Below are 12,138 nucleotides of genomic sequence, written 5' to 3'. Positions count from 1 at the left end.
AAAAACATTGAAAGCTCTAGGAGCCATAATATGTTGCTCTCCGGAAGGAGTACGACTATTTTTACGTGACTTTAAAGGTCACTACGTATCCAGAGACATGGATCACCGACTGCAGAATTTACCTACACATTTATGGGCACAAGGCCCCACTGATGTTGGTTGCATGAACATTACACCATATCGAGTCACACTGAAAGCAGGAGTGGTACTACCACGAATGCGACAATACAAGTTACCACCAGATGCTGTAGTGGCTTTACTGCAAATCATTGACGAGCTTATTGCCCAAGGAGTGGTTGTCGAAACAGACTCCAATGTATGCAATTCCCCGATAATTCCGATTCTTAAAAGAACGGATCCAAAAGCACCACCAGTATACCGATTGGTTATTGATCTGCGCGAATTAAATAAATGCATTGTACCACAATACCCTGTGGTCCCAGATATCTCCTCATTACTCACAGCTATTGACTCAGAAGCAACGTTTTTCACTGTAATTGATCTCAAGAATGCTTTCTTTAGTGTCCCAATTGATCCAGAAAGTCAATACTTATTCGGTTTTAGTTTAAATGGACGAAGTTTTAAATTCACACGCGCACCTCAAGGATTTACAGAAAGCCCCAGCATCTATAGCCAAGCACTGACAGTATCCACATGCCAGTTAACACTGCCTTGCTTCAATATGTCGATGATCTGCTGATCACCGCCCGAAGCGAACAAGAATGTGAAAAAGCGTCACTGACGGTTTTAAAATTTCTGGCCGACAAGGGGCACAAGGTGTCCCCTTCCAAGCTGCAATTCTGTGTCCAGCGAGTGGTTTATCTTGGGCACTCGCTGTCCAAGGAGGGAAGGCAGCTTACACCCGACCGCATCCAGTTAATTGCTAACATGCCACCACCCAAGACACAAAAGGAGGTGCGGGCTTTTATAGGCCTCACTTCATACTGTAGGCAGTGGATCCCTCAATATGCATTTCTAGCAAAACCACTCATCCAGTTGACAACACAGGAGGCAGCCACATCGACTGTCCTCCCTTGGACTCCAGAACATACACATGCCTTTGAAAGCTTAAAGAAAGCTTTATGTCAAGCACCTGTCCTAGCAACACCATGTTACAGTAAACGGTTTACACTCTTTGTTACAGAACGCGAAGGTACTGCTTTGTCAGTACTCACTCAGGAACAAGCAGGATCACACAAACCATGTGCTTATTTCTCTAGTACATTAGATCCAGTAGCTCAGGCACTTCCAGCGTGCCTAAAATCAGTGGCAGCAACAGCTTTAGCAATCCGACAAAGCGATGCCATAGTGTTAGGACATCAACTGACAGTACAAGTACCACATGCAGTAGAGGTTCTCTTGAACCGCACACAAACACAACACTTGACTATAGCAAGACTCACCGGTTACGAATTAACATTGTTTCAGCCACACATAGAAATCAGACGTTGTAATACGTTAAATCCTGCCACACTGTTACCAGTAGGCGGAACAGATCCATTGGCACATGATTGTGTCGAAGTCATTACTATCACGACGAAACCCAGACAAGACTTGACAGATATCCCTTTGACAGATCCAGACTTGACATTATATGTAGATGGGTCATGTATGAGAACAAGTACAGGAGAGTTAGTGGCCGCTTATGCAGTCACAACAGACACTGAAGTCATTGAAACAAATTGTATTAACACTTTGTCAGCTCAAGCAGCAGAGCTCATCGCTCTGACACAAGCCTGTATTCAAGCCACAAATAAAAAAGTCAACATATACACAGATTCACGGTATGCATTCGGAGTCGTCCATGACTTCGGCGTACTGTGGCGAGAGAGAGGTTATTTAACTTCTCACGGTGCCCACATCCAACACTGACCCCTCATTCAAGCCCTATTAGACGCGATTCATCTACCTACTGCAATATCGATTATGAAATGCAAAGCCCACACAAAAGTTACCGATATTATTTCCCAGGGTAATGACCTAGCTGACAGAACAGCTAAACAGACTGCTCAGAATCAGACTCACACAACTGACATGACAAAGACAATAGTCCCGACACCAACACATTGCATGACAGTTAAGGATCCCGCCCTTGATGTAATTGACATACAGACACATGCTACACCAGAAGAAATAAAGAAATGGACTGAATTAGGAGGGATCCAAACAGATCAAGGATGGATGACGAAGGAAAAATCTATATGGTTTCTTCCCGACTCAATGGTCCAAGTCATCATTAACACTATACATAGTCCAGCGCACCTAGGAGAAAAAGCTATGCTAGACAGCATTCAACACATTTGGTTCAACAAACACTTGCGAGCCGCAGCGAAACAAAAAGTTCGTACCTGTATGATATGTTGTCAGTTTAATCCAGGTAAAAGCATCCCCGTAGAGCAGGGTGGATTCCAAACTCCTGATCACCCTTTTGAAGTCCTCCAGATGGATTATATCCAGATGGAACGATGTCGAGGATTCAAATATGTTCTCGTAGTTGTCTGTGCTCTTTCCCGTTGGACAGAAGCATACCCGGTTTCAGATTACACTGCCCCGACTACTGCCAAACAGTTAGTTCGAGAATTCTTCCCACGGTACGGTTTACCACGTGTTGTCTACTCAGATAACGGCCAGCCGTTCTCATCCGAACTAATGAAACACGTTTCCCTTCTATTAGGTTATCAATGGAAATTCCACTGTGTCCGACATCCCGAGGCGGCAGGTCTCGTGGAACGCCATAATCAAACTCTGAAAATTAGATTGTCCAAAATATGTAGAGAAAAAGGAGTCGATTGGATAGTAGCTTTACCAGTTGCGCTCTTTTACATGAGAATGGTAGCACATTCTCGAACAGGGCTATCCCCGTATGAGGTGATCTTCGGTAGACCACCAAATATGTGGGGGACGCCTATACCTCGTAAAATAACTGACGTTGACTGTAATATGCTGACAGATTACCTGGCTTCCTTGATGTCTGCACTACAATCTTGTCGTTCACAGGTATCCGCAGCTTTTCCCGACAATACTGAGGTGAAACCCCATGACGTGGTTCCTGGAGATCTGGTTTTAGTTAGGAATTTCGACCGGAAGACCCAACTGGATCCTAGGTGGAAGTCACCGAAGTTGGTTTTACTTACCACAAGGACAGCTGTGAAAATCGAAGGAAGAAAAGGGTGGCTGCACTCGAGCCAAATCAAGAAATTTTATGGACTACCATCCAGCGTAGAGACTCAACCCTGTATTCCCTCACAAACAGACTCAAAGCTCCCCTTGGTTGAGCAATCGAACTCAGAACTGTATAAACTAAAATTGAGGTCCAGTAAGTCAGACAATTTGATTGTTTAAGTCCTCTCCAAGGTGAATCGGTTGAATTTGTCTCTGACATGTATCCTCTGGACCGGAATAGAGAAAGAAATAATCAAATGCTGCTCAAGAAGCATGCGTATTGTAAATCATTTCGTAGTCATTGTACAGTAACATTATTAATTTTGTTTTTTCTAAGTCTTTTGATCATCATTGTCAGCATTCTATTACATATGTATTACCCTATTCCTAAGCATGCTTATAATATAACTGCAGAACATTCTTTTAGTGAATTACCTCCACATGAATTGTCTTATAGATTTGCGCTGCGCAATAACACTTTCATTAGTATGCTACATCATTCCCATCAAACCAGCAATGCCACAAATTGTTGGATATGTGGCCGACTCCCTCCCTATCAGAACTATAAGGGAGTTTTGCCCCTCTTTCCCTATCCGTTCACACACAATGGCTCCTGTGGAGCATGGTTTAGTTTGATTAATTCCCTAGATTCGAATTCCGCAGTTTATCAAGACAACTGGGTATGGGGAAACCTGAACTTAGTTTTGCTTAAAGTCTGCTACCCTAACAAGGAGGGACTTCCCAAAAGAACAGGAACTGATCTAGAAAATGAAGTATATGGATTAGGTAATTTTACACTTAACCTCATGATCCTGAACGTTGAATCTGAAGCTACACCAATCTTGCCCGCCATGTCCGTATTCCCAGTAAAAGGGGAATTATGTATAAGAAAGAATGGCTCCATACACATGGGCCATAGTAAATGCACCACTGTAATAAAATTCAGTGATCAAGGCAAGTCTACATTTAGAGCTTCTCGTCATTCCTACTTTATATGTGGCCAGACCGCATATATACGCCTACCTCTAGATTGGGATGGTACCTGTTACATAGCATTCCTCCTACCACCTGTTTTCCTAGCTCCTCCTGATTATCATAGAAATACTCATTTAGTACACAATAGAAAGCAGAGAGATCTCCCAATAGTCGATTACACTGAAACAGCATGGGAAAAATACACAGATTTCAATAAAGGTTTCTTTCCTTATATAGGTACAGTCACTAATAGTAAGCTGATACGTAGACTAACCAGAACCCTTGAAGCAGTAGTGAACGAAACTATTTCCGCCTTAGGCAATTTAACAGAAGAGCAGTCTGCTATGCGGATTGTTGTGCTTCAAAATCGTCTTGTCCTTGACGTCATCCTAGCTGATAGGGGCGGAGCTTGTAGGGTCATCGGATCAAGTTGTTGCATTTTCATACCAGAAAATTCGCCGTCAGTATATAAAGCCATAACCCGCCTTCATAAGATTGTAAGCCAGATACACCAGAGTCCAGGCACCTGGACTTGGTCCGGTTGGTTCTGGGGCGTGTTGTCAGCCTGGGGATGGAGAATGCTCTCCTTCCTAGGTATTGGCTTTCTCATACTATTCAGTTGCTGCTTATGTCTACAATGTGGGCCAGCGATTTGTGGTCTGTGTGCCACCTCGTGTATCCCACATCCAAGTTTTCGTTCGAGATCCCGGAAGAAGAAAGAAGAACAAATGATGCTATATGAACAGATCGATGGATTGATGAAGATTGATATCTCCTAAGGGTCCGAAGGGGACAAGGAGGGAATGAGGAAATATGAATTTTGTGATCAGTTATGTCCCCTATCGTAGACCCCAACGGCTCCATGTACATGCTATACGTACATCTATGTTCCCTCCTGCTCCAGTTTTGAAGACGCAAATATATGTGCGTCCACCGTCAACATGTCCTCTTTCAGATCCACCATGAATGGGTCAAATATTCCTTTTCTAAGTATGAAAGGCCACCGACTTTATGTGGTTCACTTTCCACATTTTTACAGATTCAGGCGAGTAGGCCCGAATTCTGTCATCAAGCCTTTTCCTGCCTTCTGCCTCTGAAAGCTCCAGTCTGAGCCTGCATCTGTGACCATGAACTTTGTCTCACTCCCTGCGCGGCTAACGGTGCCTGATCCAGCCCGTCGCCTGCCAAGAACTGTATTTCACCTTCAAGATTATCTCCTCCGCCCCTCATCCGATGCATTCCTGTCTAGCAGTTTAGGTAAACATTCCTCCAGCTACCGTGCAAAGAGGCCAGGCCTCGCTGTCCTCATGCAAGTAATTCATAGCCCTGTTACCATGGAATATTCCTACCCCCTCGCATCTAGTGTAGACACTTAGACGCTTGTACACGCACTAGTCAGTATAGTCAGTATAGAATAAGATTCTATCCTAAAAGACCTCTCTTTTTGGATAACGCAGTTCTTTAAACATAGGATATTAGATATGATTTGGGATTAGGTTGACATAACCCCAGACTTCTGTCTCCACATGTAGAGCTAAATGTCAAGTCCCATTCTCCCTCTAGTTGCACGTCAATCACACGTCATGCGGCTGCGCACGCATCTCTGCCAAATATTTCTGCTGACATTGCAGGATTCTCTTATGGATCCACCCACTAATGACATCATGTATGATGACGTTGTCTAGTTACGCCTATTCTAGTTACGCATGCATAGTTTATTTTTCTTATCAGTTGATACGCCTACTACATCTGTTTTACTGTAATGCCTTTTCTATAAAAATGATTACCTGTCAATAATATATGCCCTTCCTTCCTGAACTTTCGTGGTGATGGAATAGAACGCCTACAATTTAAATTGTATTCCTTTGTATAGGAATAAAAGCCTTTTTAAACCTCTAATACCACGGATTCTGCCTCTCATTTTACTGAGTTATTTTTAATAGACTTTACCGCATAAAAAATAGTACCGGTAACGAAATATTTACCACACCATGACTAAACAAGGAAAACAAGGAACAACCATCATGCCCAAACAAGAAAAGAGACATTAATGATGCCATCCGAAGAAACAGAGAAATTCAGGTAAGCTATAACCATGAAAAAGTTCTAAAGAAACACAGCATAACATGCATAGCCATAGGAGAATTATAAAAACAGTATTCAGCCATAAGCAGAGGATGATGGTCTGGAGGCATCCATGGCAGAAGATTTGTGTGCATTAATGAAACTTTGTAAGCGCACTGGATCTTCATAAGTTGTAGTCTTGTTGTTGTAGGTAACTTTGAATAAACACGGGTGATAAAGGCCGTATCGCGCCCCCATCACCCGCAAATCCGCTCTTAGATTCAGAAAAGCCTTTCGCCGGGTGGCCGTAGCCTTAGCATAGTCTTGCGCGAAGAACAGGGGTGAGCCAGACCAGGTTAAATTCGGAGAGGCTTTGGCCACCGCCAAAACCATCAAAAGGTCAGTGTACTCCAAAAAGTAGATGATGACCCCTCTGGGTCTCTGAGATGAAGAAGTAGAGGAAGGTGGTCGACCCAGCCTGTGAGCTCGTTGAATGTTGAGGGACTTGTCCTGTGCCAGATGCAAGAGCTTGGGAAGGAACGACTTGAAGAAGGTGATTGGGTCAGATCCCTCAAGTCCTTCAACCAGGCCATAAATACGAAGGTTGTTGCGCCTGTTTCTGTTTTCCAACTGCTCCACTTGTTGTTGAAGATCAGAGACTTGAGATTTCAAGTTGGAGACCACAGAGGATGTCTCTTGGAACGACTGAACAGATTTTTCAATTGAAGTTACCCTCGTTTCCATTCGCGACCAATTATCCGTAAGGACCTGGAGCTTAACATTAGTCTCTTCCATAAAAGGACGCAAGGACCTTATCTCTTCCAACAACAATTCCATGGATACAGGCCCCGAATGTTTTGGAGGTGAAAGAGAGTTTGACTTGAGTCTTTTCGTGTTAGATTTAGAAGTATCCTGTGGGTTCCTAGATGGATCCATTGGCGTATCTGAGCCAGATGAGTTAAGAGAGTCTTCTAATTGCGACAAAGCAGAGAAAACCTTAGAATTCTTCACAAGCTGGGGCTTGGTAGAACGAGGCAAGCGCGACACTGATTTAAGTCTACCCATGTAGCGAATCCGTGGAATGGCTAACTCAATGGAGGTCACAGGAAGCAAAAATGAAGACAACACAAGAAAGAGCACAGCAGGAGTGCGACGACGTCTGAATACCGCAGAAAAGGAATGCAGCTAGCTTCACAGCACCGCAATGAAAACATTCATTGAAACACACACAAAAAAGTGAATGAAGCCATCCGTAAAAGGATCAAAATATCATCCATGCGGCATTGTAGTGCAGAAGGGTGGCACCAACTCACTACGTAATACAAAATGAGTTCAGTCAGAGGAACAAAAGGATGAAAAGAAAAGTCCCATCACATACCTCACAAAAGTCCGCAGTGCTTAAGAGCGCCAACAGCAGAGGGCCACCAGGCGCGGTGTAGTAAAACAAATTGCTGCTCACGAAGAAAAGCAGATGAAAGGGGCAATAATGAATTCATGGCTGAAGAAAGGGCAAAAAAGCAGGCATATGAGGCCAGAGCACTCCATGAAGGAACGTCGTCCTTGTGCTTTAAAAGGAATAGGCAGTCCAGTAATGCTGACGCTTCGTAGAAGGGTGAGGAAACAGGAAAACAGGCATATTAAGAGCCATTAAGAACTTGGAATTACAAGCATGCAGAGCGCTGGGGCTGGCGTCAGAACAACCGCCTCACAGTGCGCGTCACTCGGCGAGCCCAAAATGGCGGCCGCAACCGAGTAAATCCTGACAGGACTTACAAATGCCATTTGCAGCGTCACGGAGCCTCCAAAATACATTCGGCGATGACGAGTGGGGTCAGGGCATATTCCGACACTTCACCAGTCGGTCGTCGTCAGGAAACCAGAGCAGGAACCGGCATGTCTCCAAACACCGCCCCGGAGCCTCGCTAATGCGCCGCCATCTCCCGCAGGCGCCAAGCCACGCCCTCCCAGCAATTGATGTATTTATTAACAATGCACCTTAAGCCATGTTATCTCTTACCAGACAAATGTTGTATTAACATTACTAAAACTCTGGAAAATAAAGAAGACAATCCACTGAGAAATTGACTGCTTTGAAATAGGTAACCCAGTATGTCAGGGCCATAATTTCTGCTGAGCGGAAGAAGGATTGGGAAAAAATTTCGGAAGGGAAATATTGTGATTGTCATGAAATCTGAAACTTCTTCTGTGGTAAACCTCGGATTAGTTCTGATCACAACTTTTTCTTTAGAGAAAGCATTCTAGGGTAAATGACAGCATACAGCCTGAATTTCATTAATCCTATGGCCGGAAGTGATGGCAACCACTGCTTACCAAGAAAACTATAGGAATGTGGCTTAATGAATAGGTTCAAAAGGATGGCACATTAATTTATAAATAACAACATTAAGCTCACAAGGTAGAGAAGGCCTCTCTAAGGGAGGGAAAACCTTGTGATCCATTCCAAGACATTTTTTTTAAGCTGGAACTTTGTAAAAAGGAGGTTTGTGGAGGACATTTTCTATAAGCAGTATAATTTGCAAGATGTAACTTTATTGAAGAAAAATGTGGCACAACTTTCACCAAATAAAGAAGATATAGAAGTACCCTAAAGTCTTAAACTGCTATGGTCAAACGGTCAATGAATAATTGAAAGTTGGGTTTCCAGCCAGACATGATTATCAGAATACTTCTGTCACATAAAGGACTGTTCTCCTAAAACAAATCACAAGTCCAATAAGTAAAGGTCCTGGCTGCAGCAGCATTATATCAAGATTTCCTGGCAAGGATGTTGTGAAATAAGAGGAATATTAGATCTAAAAGTTCAAGATGGCCGCCATCTTCTTCAAACGTTGTGAGAGCTCAAGGATTCTTGGGAACTGTAGTTTTGCTGTTGAGTGCCATTGTGTAGTGCATTCTCCAAAAGCTTGAAGCCTTGCAACAGACACTGCCAGCCTTTCCATCCTTGAAATATACTCAGATTGAGCAGGTGTGAAGTATTGCATTTCTGTGCCTGTCAATGCATTAGTGATGAGCCATAGCTTTAGACCTGCCTCCTGTCACAGATCCAGATTGTCACCCACAAAGTGCTTCAGTAACCACCATTTAGACAACTACTGCCAAAATCAACAAAGGTTTCCTTCGAGATTACATGAGCTTTCATCATAGGAGAGTTCCCTCCATAGGCATGGAGGGGACAAGGTCCCAACCATTGCTTGATTCACTATCTGAGCCAAAGAGGGATAATACATTTCTATTTCTTCATACTAATAGAAGAAACAACTGACTAATGACCTGAATTGAGCTCGGGTGTAGGCATCTTTTGCAACAGATTCTTATGAAACTGTTAGGCTGATTATTTCAAGACACACAATTTCTATTTTCTGCTTTCTTTTACTGCCTCATTCTTGTAGTTTTCTATTTCTTCACTTTGGGCAAAATGCACAATTTTTTAAAGTATTTATACCCCCTCTTTTTGTGAACTCATTATTAACACTGAAATTAGAATTATATGGGTTATACATTATGGTTAAACATCGCGCTTAGTGTTTTCACTAAATATCAAAATATCTATATGAGTTATACTGATGAGACCCATTATTTTCTGATATAGTTGTATACCCAGGATCGCACAGGTGAATGGGTTGCTGCTGTTGTTTGGATGTAAAAATGGACAAGCAGACACTAAGGGGCATATTTATGAGGGCCTTGCATCATGCTTTCACCACACAACATGGTACATGCATGACTCAAAGTACCAAGTCATATTTATGAAGCCACACAAAGCCACTTTGTGTGGCTTTGAATTGCTTCACAAATATGGAGTGCAAAAAGTTGCTCTGGTCAAGAGAGGCATTGCATGGGAGCTGTTGTGGGTGTTCCCACGCAACTCCCATGGTTTTTGACGCATTCCCAGATTAACAAGGATTTATAAACTTGGGAATGTGTCAAAATATTAAATATTACATTGAAAGGGCTACTTTCGTGTGTGGCACACCGAGTGCTGCAGGCCCACTAGGATCATTTATTTAAAGCCCCATACTAGGGACATATAACTATTTAAATGTGCCGATCAATTGTAGGACAATTTAACCATCTTTTAGGGAGACAGCATAAGCACTTTATCACTATTTACAGAGTTCTAATGCCAGAAAAAACTAATTCCGAAAAAAGGAGCTGTAAAAAGCAAAAAGGTTTTAGGGTGACCCTGTAGAGAGGGTAAAGTCCAACAATTACATAACATCGCATAACCTTATAAAACATAGCACATGTTGTATTGTAACATGTCATACTATTGTTTGACATGACATAGTATAGCATGTAAGAAAGAGGAGAGGAGAAGTGGTTGATTAGAGTAGGCAGAGAAACTGCATCAGATTGTCAATAGTCAGGCAAACCAACAAGTGGACTCAACCACTGTCATTTGGTTAGCAGCTGCTCTAATACGCTTTAATTCTGTAAAAAGTAGTTATAGTGTGGGTAGAGGTCTAACGAGGATAATTCTGCCAAGGAGGTGAAGGTGAAAGGAGAACAAGGATGCTTCTGTTGGGGTTATGTGCCCTTCTAAACTGTATACAGCTGCCAGTGGTCATCAACCTCCACTGGCCCTCTGGTCAGATGCCCTGAAGAGGGAACTCTGACACACCAGCCTGTGAAAGTGAGGAGGTAACCCATTAATTATTTGGCAACATCTGGAGTACTAACAAAGGCTCTTTTGCACCTTAGGTACAACTGATGAAGATGAGAATCCAAAAGGAAACATAAGTGGAGTGCAAAGTTTTGCGTGGCCCTAGAGCTCACATAGCCTAGGGTCAGGTGATACAGAAAAAAGTACTGCCAGAGAACAACATGGAAGGAGAAAGGGCAGACAGGGAAGGTGTAGGTGAATCAAAGAGAAAAAGTGGGGGAAATCTTTAAGCCGTTACAGGTGGGACAGGGACATGGGTCAAATGTAATAATGGTATGCCAATAGTCATGTTTCTGTGTATCCATGCCTGTCTGTGTCTTATACTAGTTGTCGGTCTAAATATCTATGTCACTTTTGTTCATCCAAATTCTCCTCAATATCCATCTCCTACCCCAGTTTCCATGTCTCTGCATTTGACTGATTTGAACGGACTTTACAACGCAGGTCTTTACACTGCATGCCTTTACTCCTTGGCATTATAACACCTTGACCTTAATACAGCGTTGTAATAGGACGCAGGATTTACAACACTTGCCTTTACCCATCCGCGGACCAATAAATCTGCCCTATGTCATTTAAAATAAACTCCATAGTGATGAATTTAGGTGAATCTGAGTGCAGAAGCCAATGACTCTAGGACAGCACATGTAGGTGCTAGTCAGTGCATAATAGGTGCTGGAGGTTGCAGGTGGTGGGCATCAGCACTCATTTGCTGGGTCCAGCACATATTTTTTATCATCAGACTTTCTCCTGAAGCAAGGGAGAGTGAGGCCTAAAAGAGAGAGATAAGGAAGAAGCAGTAGAAAACCATGAACCAATGAGAAATGCAAGAATAAAATATAACCTACTGGAGTGAGATAAAAAGACAGGAAGTGTAGGGTGATGAAAGAAAGAGACAAAGTGGAGTCAAAACTGGCCAGCATTAGCAACTGTGGCATTTGGATCCACTAGCGGTAGGTTCCTGAGAAAAATGTTGTGCCCTTGCAGTGAGTAGGGGTGCATACCACTGGCTGAAGGTGGAACTGGGTTTGACTACTCCTTGTGCATGACACAGTTGATGTGGGTAGGGTGGTTGCAGCTGCCAGCATCTACAGAGTTTCGTGGGTGTGGGAGACCATGTATATGGATGGCTGCAGAAGTAGATGCCATGGGGCTGGAAAGCCTGTTGATAAACGTTCGGATAGGTACCAGCAGGTTCAGTTCATACTGGTAGCAGACTAGAGATAAGGAGGAAGTAGTGAATGTGTGAAGGG

The sequence above is a fragment of the Triturus cristatus genome, chromosome 11 (genome assembly GCF_964204655.1).
Source record: "Triturus cristatus chromosome 11, aTriCri1.1, whole genome shotgun sequence".
Classification (NCBI taxonomy): Eukaryota; Metazoa; Chordata; class Amphibia; order Caudata; family Salamandridae; genus Triturus; species Triturus cristatus.
Note: the sequence above shows the minus strand (reverse complement) of the source record.